The sequence below is a fragment of the Cryptotermes secundus genome, unplaced genomic scaffold (assembly GCF_002891405.2).
Source record: "Cryptotermes secundus unplaced genomic scaffold, Csec_1.0 scaffold1088, whole genome shotgun sequence".
NCBI classification, from domain to species: domain Eukaryota; kingdom Metazoa; phylum Arthropoda; class Insecta; order Blattodea; family Kalotermitidae; genus Cryptotermes; species Cryptotermes secundus.
Window position 1 is genome coordinate 96813 of NW_019724760.1, and position 8163 is coordinate 104975.

Genomic DNA, 8163 nt, shown 5'->3' on the forward strand with positions numbered 1-8163 from the left:
TCTCGTCCAAAAACATAAAAATTAGAATATACAAAACTATAATTTTGCCTTTGGTTCTGTATGGGTGTGAAACTTGGTCTCTGGCATTAAGGGAGGAACACAGACTGAGGGTGTTTGAGAACAGGGTGTTGAGGAGAATATTTGGACCAAAGAGAGATGAAGTGACAGGAGGTTGGAGAAAACTGCATAATGAGGAACTTCATAACTTGTACTCTTCTCCAACTATAATTAGAATGATCGAGTCAAGGAGAATGAGGTGGGCAGGTCATGTAGCACGAATGGGGTGAGTCTTGCTGGGGACGTATGGTGTACCAGGGATGCGTTGGGACATCTCCAGGTACCACCGGGCAAGGACAGTCTTGGGGGGGTGGCGGCTGAGTTCCCATAAAGGGCAATGGCATTATGACCAGAGCCTCCCATGCGGCAGCATAATGACTCTTGGGTGTCACAACGGTGTAGCCAAGATGAATGCGAGAGGGTACTCCTATGGGGTAGCTTCGACTATTTGAGTTGTCTCCCTAGAGTACCAATAAGGTGCCACAAGCCTTAAGGCTCAACGCTCTAAAATGGTTTGACCAACCCATGTGGAGGGGTGGGAATGGGGGAGCTTATGGGCCACCCCCAGGTGCTACTCTCTCATGTAGGTTGTCCTGGTCGCAACCTCATGACCAAATGGTGTCGCACTCCCATTAATCATCTGGAATACCCCTCTCGCCCCAAACAGGCACTCTGGGTCCTGGAGGCTTGTGAGGTTTTCATTCAAACACGACCAGACCGCTTAAGCCAAGGTGTGACGCATCGTGCTGAGGGCTGCATGGTACTGCAGTGGTAAATAGCCAGTGTCTTCAACGATCCCCTTGGGGCACCAGGCTGCACCACATTGTATTTATGCATTCCACCCATATAGGGCACTGCTTTTAGGTTCCTAAAACTCGTGGGACCAAAATGAAAGGAACCAAAAACAAAATCCGTCGTAAGGACCTTAAACTAAAGAGGGACTCCCCTCCAAAGGGATCCCTACGAGAAATGCTTCAGCAGGGGGCTGGAAGCTCTGGTGAGCCACTAAGGGACCCAGGTGCAGCCAGAAAACCTGATGTTGAATTTTCAGCCAAAGGCAGGGACAAGCCAGTGGTTCAGAACCTGAGGCAAAACCAAAAACTCTATTGGGAGTCATTAGTATTGACATACCACTACAGGGGGCTAGTACCTTTAGCATACCTGCAGTAGGAGAAGGATTGGGATACCTAGACGCTGGAGTAGGTGGACTCAGTCTAGCAAAAAAAGCCTTGTCTGAATGCACCAGATGGAAGTTGAAAAAGGCAAGAGCTGGGGCAAGCACAGCAGGAACTGGGGACAGTCAGCAACCAGGAAATGCAGGCTCGTCCAATCAGGGAGAAACCATCACCGGTACCTTTAAGAGGCCAAGGTCGGAGAACAGTACTCCTACAGAAACGGCCATGACTCCGAAAAGGCCCAGGGACTTATAATGAGGCTCTGACCAACATAAGGGTAGCTATCTTCAAAGAAGCTTATCCTCAGGACAAACTTTCCGAAGATGACCAGAATTCCATTCTGGAAGCACTGGGAGAGGTGTTACGTAGGACTCACCTCACCAAAGCCATTGGCAACCATGGGCTGGAATGAGGGGCCAGGCTGAAGGCTACTGATGCCAGGAACCTGCCCAAGCCTGTTAAAGTAGCTCTCCGGATTAGGGGAAAAAGGTTTCCCAGAATCAGGAAGAGCTGCTAAAATGAATTGCAAACCTCAATCTAGGATTTCATACGGAGAACTGGAGGGTATTAGATAAGCAATCTGAGTCGAAAGGCCAAAGTTTTATCTTATTCATAGACGGGGATTCTTATAATATTATACAGAGGACTGGTTACAAAATATTCACAGGACTCTCACAGGGGACTGCTAATGTGCTAAATGAACCTGAGAATCAGCGCCGGGCAGAACCTGTGTCAGATACAGTATCATCCAACTCGGTCTCTGAGGGGGAAGGGGATGATGTACCCACTCCCTCAGTTGACCAGAAGAGAATATCTGATTAGGAGACAATCCTTCCTCTTGTCAACCCAACCTTACCAGATCAGGGACCTCCCTCGGAGTAAACCGGGTCTAATAAAGTAAAAGGGGCTGTGGAAGAAGGTATCTAGGAGCACAACTTTCCCAGCATTAAAGAATAAACACACACAGCATTACAATACACACGACATTTACACATAAAATACGATTCATTCCGATTAATCTACACCACAGCAAGGCTGCTACATCAATTTTAGGTAGACAACTTACTGAAGGAAAAGCATACGTAGCAATTATTCAGGAACCTTAGGTATATAGGGGCCAAATAATAGGCCTAACGAATTCTGGGGAAACAGTCTACTCTGTGGCACCTGAAGAAAATGTGAGATCATGCATATATGTTAATAATCATATTAATGCCTTACCCTTGCTTGAGTTCTGTTCCAGAGACACAACAACAGTGAGGATGACATAGACATTGGGCAGGGGCAGTGAGAAGCTCATCCTCACTTCAGCCTACCTTCCATATGACTCGGATGAACCACCACCTCCCAAAGAAGTGAGGGACATCGTTGAATATTGCCATCTTAGGAAAAAGCAGCTCATTATTGGGTAATGCCAATGCGCACCACACACTGTGGGCAAGCACTGACATCGACCCAAGAGGAGATTGCCTCATGGAATATTTGGCGAGTTCGAACCTTATTCTAAACCAAAGTAACGAGCCTAACTTTGTGGTTTGCAATAGGCAGGAGGTTATCGACTTGACACTAGGGACCAATAAAATAGAAAACATGATCAGTAATTGGCATGCATCTGAGGAGCTGTCCCTATCGGATCACAGATATATACACGTATGCTTTCAAATAAGTAACATTACAGTAGATCAAGCCACTTATATGAATCCTAAGAGAACCAATTGGGAGTCTTACAAAGATGACCTAAAGGTAAATCAGAAGACAATCTAATGAAATTACGCACAATAATGGGTGTTGATTGGTCCGTTGACCAGTAGCAATGGGCTACTATCTCGTCCTTTAACAGGAACTGTCCGGCTAGGACCACTCGCGAACCAAGGAGTGCCTTGGTGGAATAAACAGCTGAGTGTGCTTAGAACCCAAATGAGAAGGCTGTTTAACGCAGCTAAAAGAACAGGGCAGTGGGAAACCTACAAAGAAGCCCTTACCTGTTACGGCAAAGGAATAAGGAAAGCCAAGCGATCCTCATGTAGGGGGCACTGCCAGGAGATCAATGATGTATCAGGTGGTGCCAGACTCATGAGAATCATGGCAAAACAAAACAGGCTACCAACAAGGTCAGCATGATTAAGCTGCCTAACGGGCAATATACAGGGTTATTCAAAAAGAATGAACCGATTTCATGACACACTGCTTCAGTTCTCAAGCAGCGTCATGGAATGAGTCAGTGACCAGTTGAAAGAGGAATTATCTAAGTTGTGAATGGCTGCCACAGGGGCGCTGAAGTCGCGTCATTCTTCCAACAACGTTCAGTTGTTCGTTTACCCTCAGAATGGCGAGTCCTCAGCAAAAGGCGTTCTGCGTTCTCGAAAACAAATTCGGTTGTCACGGTGCAGCGTGTTTTTCGAAGGCGATTTGGCATTAATCCACCCTGTCCTAAGAACATTCGACGGTGGTTTTGACAGTTTCAAGAGAGTGGGTGTCTGTGTAAAGGAAAAAGTCCAGGACGACCACCACGAGTCTCGGAGGAACAAGTGGCGAGAATCAGTGCTGCGTTTGAGAGGAGCCTGCGTAAGTCAACAAATCGAGCTAGCCGTGAGCTTGCGATCCCTCAACCCACTGTCTGGTGTGTGCTAACAGTACGTCTACATTTAAAACCATACAGACTGCAGCTGGTTCAGGCACTTACCAATAACGACAAAAGGAAGCGGATGGAATTTTGCGATTCTCTCAGGCACTTACCAATAACGACAAAAGGAAACATACGGAATTTTGTGATTCGATGCTGGAGATGATGGAAGACGAAACCTTCATTTCACGTTTAATCTTTAGTGATGAAGCAACTTTTCACTTGAGCGGCACAGTCAATCGTCACAATGTGCGAATTTGGGGAACAGAGCACCCACATGGAACAGTTGAGCACGAAAGAGATTCCCCTAAGGTCAACGTCTTCTGTGGTGTCTCTCAGGACAAGGTTTATGGTCCCTTTTTCTTTGAAGGAAAAACCGTTACAGGACAAACCTATCTCGATATGCTCCAAAACTGGCTCTTTGCTTCACTGCAAGCAGATTCGCATGACTTCATTTTTCAACAAGATGGAGCACCTGATGGTCCGAGCTTTTTTAGATGGAAAAGTGCCCCAGCGACGGATTGGTCGGAAAGGGGCCAAAGACCTTGCTCTTTGTGCTTGGCCTGCGAGATCCCCAGACCTCACCGTGTGATTTCTTCTTGTGGGGATATGTAAAAGATCACGTTTATATTCCACCGCTACCCACTAACCTCGATGACCTTAAACATCGAATAACAACGGCGATTAACTCAGTGTATCGTGATATGCTGATACGTGCCTGGGAGGAATTCTCTTATCGCACTCATGTTGCCCGTGCTGCAGGTGGTGGCCACATTGAACACTTGTAGAACAGGAAATAAAAGTTGATTGTGAGCAGAATACTTGTGACTTCACTGGAGTTTTGTACTACTTTCCTTTAATAAAATATTGCGTAATAAAATCGGTTCATTCTTTTTGAATAACCCAGTACTTAAACAGGTCGGGAGACAGTGAATGAATTATTCGGGGTTCACTTTCCTGATTCAAAAATGATTAATAATTTGAACGACGGACACGGTCAGCAAAACCTGGGCACTTGCCAAAGCAAGACGAACAGGATAGACTGGAACCTGGCCAAAGTCAAAATTAACCAATCAAAACAGACGGGCACAGAATACGTTTAGACCATTTAAGTCAGCGGGAACAGATGGAATTGTACCGGCACTTATGCAGTAAGGGGCAGAACTCTTAGTTCCACACCTATGCTGCATATATAGAGCCTGCATGGCATATGGGTTTATCCCAATGGCATGGAGGCAAGTTAAGGTGACATTTATCATAAAGGCCGGGAAACTAGATTACATCGAGGCTAAGGCTTATCGTCCTACCAGCCTGTTGTCTTTCCTTTTGAAAACGATGGAGAAAATAGTGGACAGGTTGAGGACATATCCTCTACACCGAAACCAGCGTGCCTATGAAACAGGTAAATCTACCGAAGGCACATTACATAATGTCGTAACGCACAGAAAGTGAGAGTGAACACAAGGATATTGCCTTAGGAACATTCCTTGACATAGAGGGAGCTTTCGATAGAACATAATTTGATATAATCAAACAGGCCATTGGAAAGCATGGCATAGATTCTGCAATATGCAGGTGGATTAGTGCTATGCTGGAAAGCAGAACCATAGCTGCCACACTAGCAAGAGAGACCCTGGAGGCGTCCATGTCTAGGGGGTGTCCACAGGGGGGCATGCTCTCGCCTCTGCTGTGGAGCCTGGACGTTGACGATCTCCTATGGGGACTTTATGATGAGGGGTATTATACAGTAGGATATGCTGACGACATAGCAATCCTCATAAACGGAAAATTCCTTTCAGTAGTATCAGTGTCTTCGAACAGCTCTATACACAGTCCAACGATGGTGTGAAAGAACAAGCCTTTCTACCAATCCCAATAAGACGGTAATTAGGCCGTTTACAAGGAAGAAAAATATAAAGGACCTTAAGGAACTGACCCTCTTTCATAAGACGATCCAGCTCTCCAGCGATGTCAAGTACCTTGGTCTAGTATTAGACAAGGGACTGACATGGAAAAAGCAGCTGGATAAGGTCATCAATAAAGCCTATAAGGGATTCTGGATATGCAGAAGCACGTTTGGTAAAACTTGGGGACTTCAGCCGCACGTTGTGCATTGGATATACACTGCGGTTGTAAGACACATAATTGCACACAGTGTCACACTATGATGTCCCAGAGTTAAACTCAAGAAAGCAAGGCAGAACTTAGCATATTGCAAAGGTTGGCTTGCTTGGGTATCAGAGGAGCAATTCAAACATCTCCAACACTGCACTGGAGGCACTCCTTGGACTCCCACCACTGCATATACAGTTGGAGGCAGAGGCCAGGGTAGGAATCTACCGTGATCAATGGAAACCTAAATCCAAAAGTTTCGGACATGCATATATAACTCAGGACATGAAAAAAGAACCCATATTACAAATTTTGCCTGACAAAATGATACTGAGACATGTATATGAAAAACCATTCACAGTCAGATTTCCTGACAGGAGTGAATGGGAAGACTGGTTTCGGCCCGATAGAATAGAGGGGCTGATCTGGTATACAGATGGTTGCAAGATAAATAAGGGCACTGGAGCTGGCGTGTTCTGCTATGGCACGAGGCGGAAACTTATTTTCAGCCTTGGGCAGTACACGACAGTATTCCAGTCAGAAGTATATGCCATTAAGGTATGTATTGTGGAGAATCTAGATAGGAACTAGAGAAATAGGAACATCCACATTCTATCTGACAGCCAAGCTGCACTGAAAGCACTTGACAAACATCAGATCAACTCAAAATTGGTCTGGGATTGCCACCCAACTCTCACGGAACTGGCCAATCATAACAGGGTACAACTGATATGGCTGCCAGGGCATGAAGGTATTGCTGGAAACAAAATAGCAGACCAATTGGCCGAGATTGGAGCTGAACATCCATTCATAGGCCCTGCACCAGCCTGTGTCATCTCTATAGGAGTTGCCATAGAGGCAATCAGGACTGGACAAATATGAATCACAAGAAATACTGAGGATCCTTAACAGGACTCAGGCAAGCANCCCACAAGACTTGGACCCGAGAAAGAATGTGCTGGCGAGGGTCACGAGCAATTGACTGACCAGTCATATCGTCAAAAAGAGTGTCCGACATCAACAAACCCACAACTGTCTGACTAATAAAAATTTGCTCGCAAGATCCAGATGGGTGCTTTCTTGTCAGCCTCACTGGCTGACTGACCGTTGGTCGTAACATAAGACTCAACTCAACTCGACTGGTTTCAGTCTGCCAGCAAAGGTCTGGCATTCACACATTTACAACTTTTAGTTTTTGTATGCATGGAAACGTGCTCCACTACCAGTTGGTTGGCAACGTGCTTGCCAGCTCGTTTCCTAGAAACGTCCCATTTCAGAATACAATTATTCATCTATAATGTTTGCTAGCCAATAACATGCATAAAAAAGGCATAAATTCCTGAAAGGAATATCACAAAATGAAATCTACAGGTATGTGATGAAAAGAGGGTTATTAAACTGATGCATACTGTTTAACAACACATTTCAGAAGCTGGTTCTGCTTCCATCATAAATTTAAAAAATGTTAAGATATCACTGTAACAGGCCATCGAGGCTGTCACATTTTGTAGACAATTTGCTCATAGATGGAGTTGAGGTTGGCGCCGGCTGCCCTTTAGCCGCAGGAAGATTCCTGGTACTCACTTCTGTCAGAGGCTGAGTCGACACCAGGGCCGTAGTGTGCCTGGAAGGATTAGGTCAATTGAAAAATCCAATGACCTCACTGGGAATCAAAGACATGACCTTCCGGTTTGTAGCATAGTGCATCAGATAAAGATATGAAACATTCTGTCAGGTCAATCGGATCATGTTACTCTCTATTCCCAGACATAAACATCTCTTTTGTGGTTATTTCATGATACTTTCGGTAGCTAAACCACGTAGCCTTGAACAGTAAGGCGATTAATGAATGGTGAATTGGAAAATATTTGGAACAGCTTGTGGTCTAAACAAGGTAGCCAAGAATTTGCATGGTGGGACTGAGGGAACCCACAAAACCCTCAGTCAAACAGCAATGCCCCAGCCAAGATTCAAATCGAACATCTCCCGAACATGAGTCTAGAGCATTATGGCTACGCCAACCTGCTCAGTTAAACACCGAATTTAACTAAAAATGAGATAATGGAAAATGTAAGATATATATGTCTATTTATTAGCACAAAGCATATCAAATATCAGGCATTTCATACATTCCAAATGCACTTCATAACAGAATTAAGCATTAAACAGCAAACTGATGAATGCGTATTCAATATG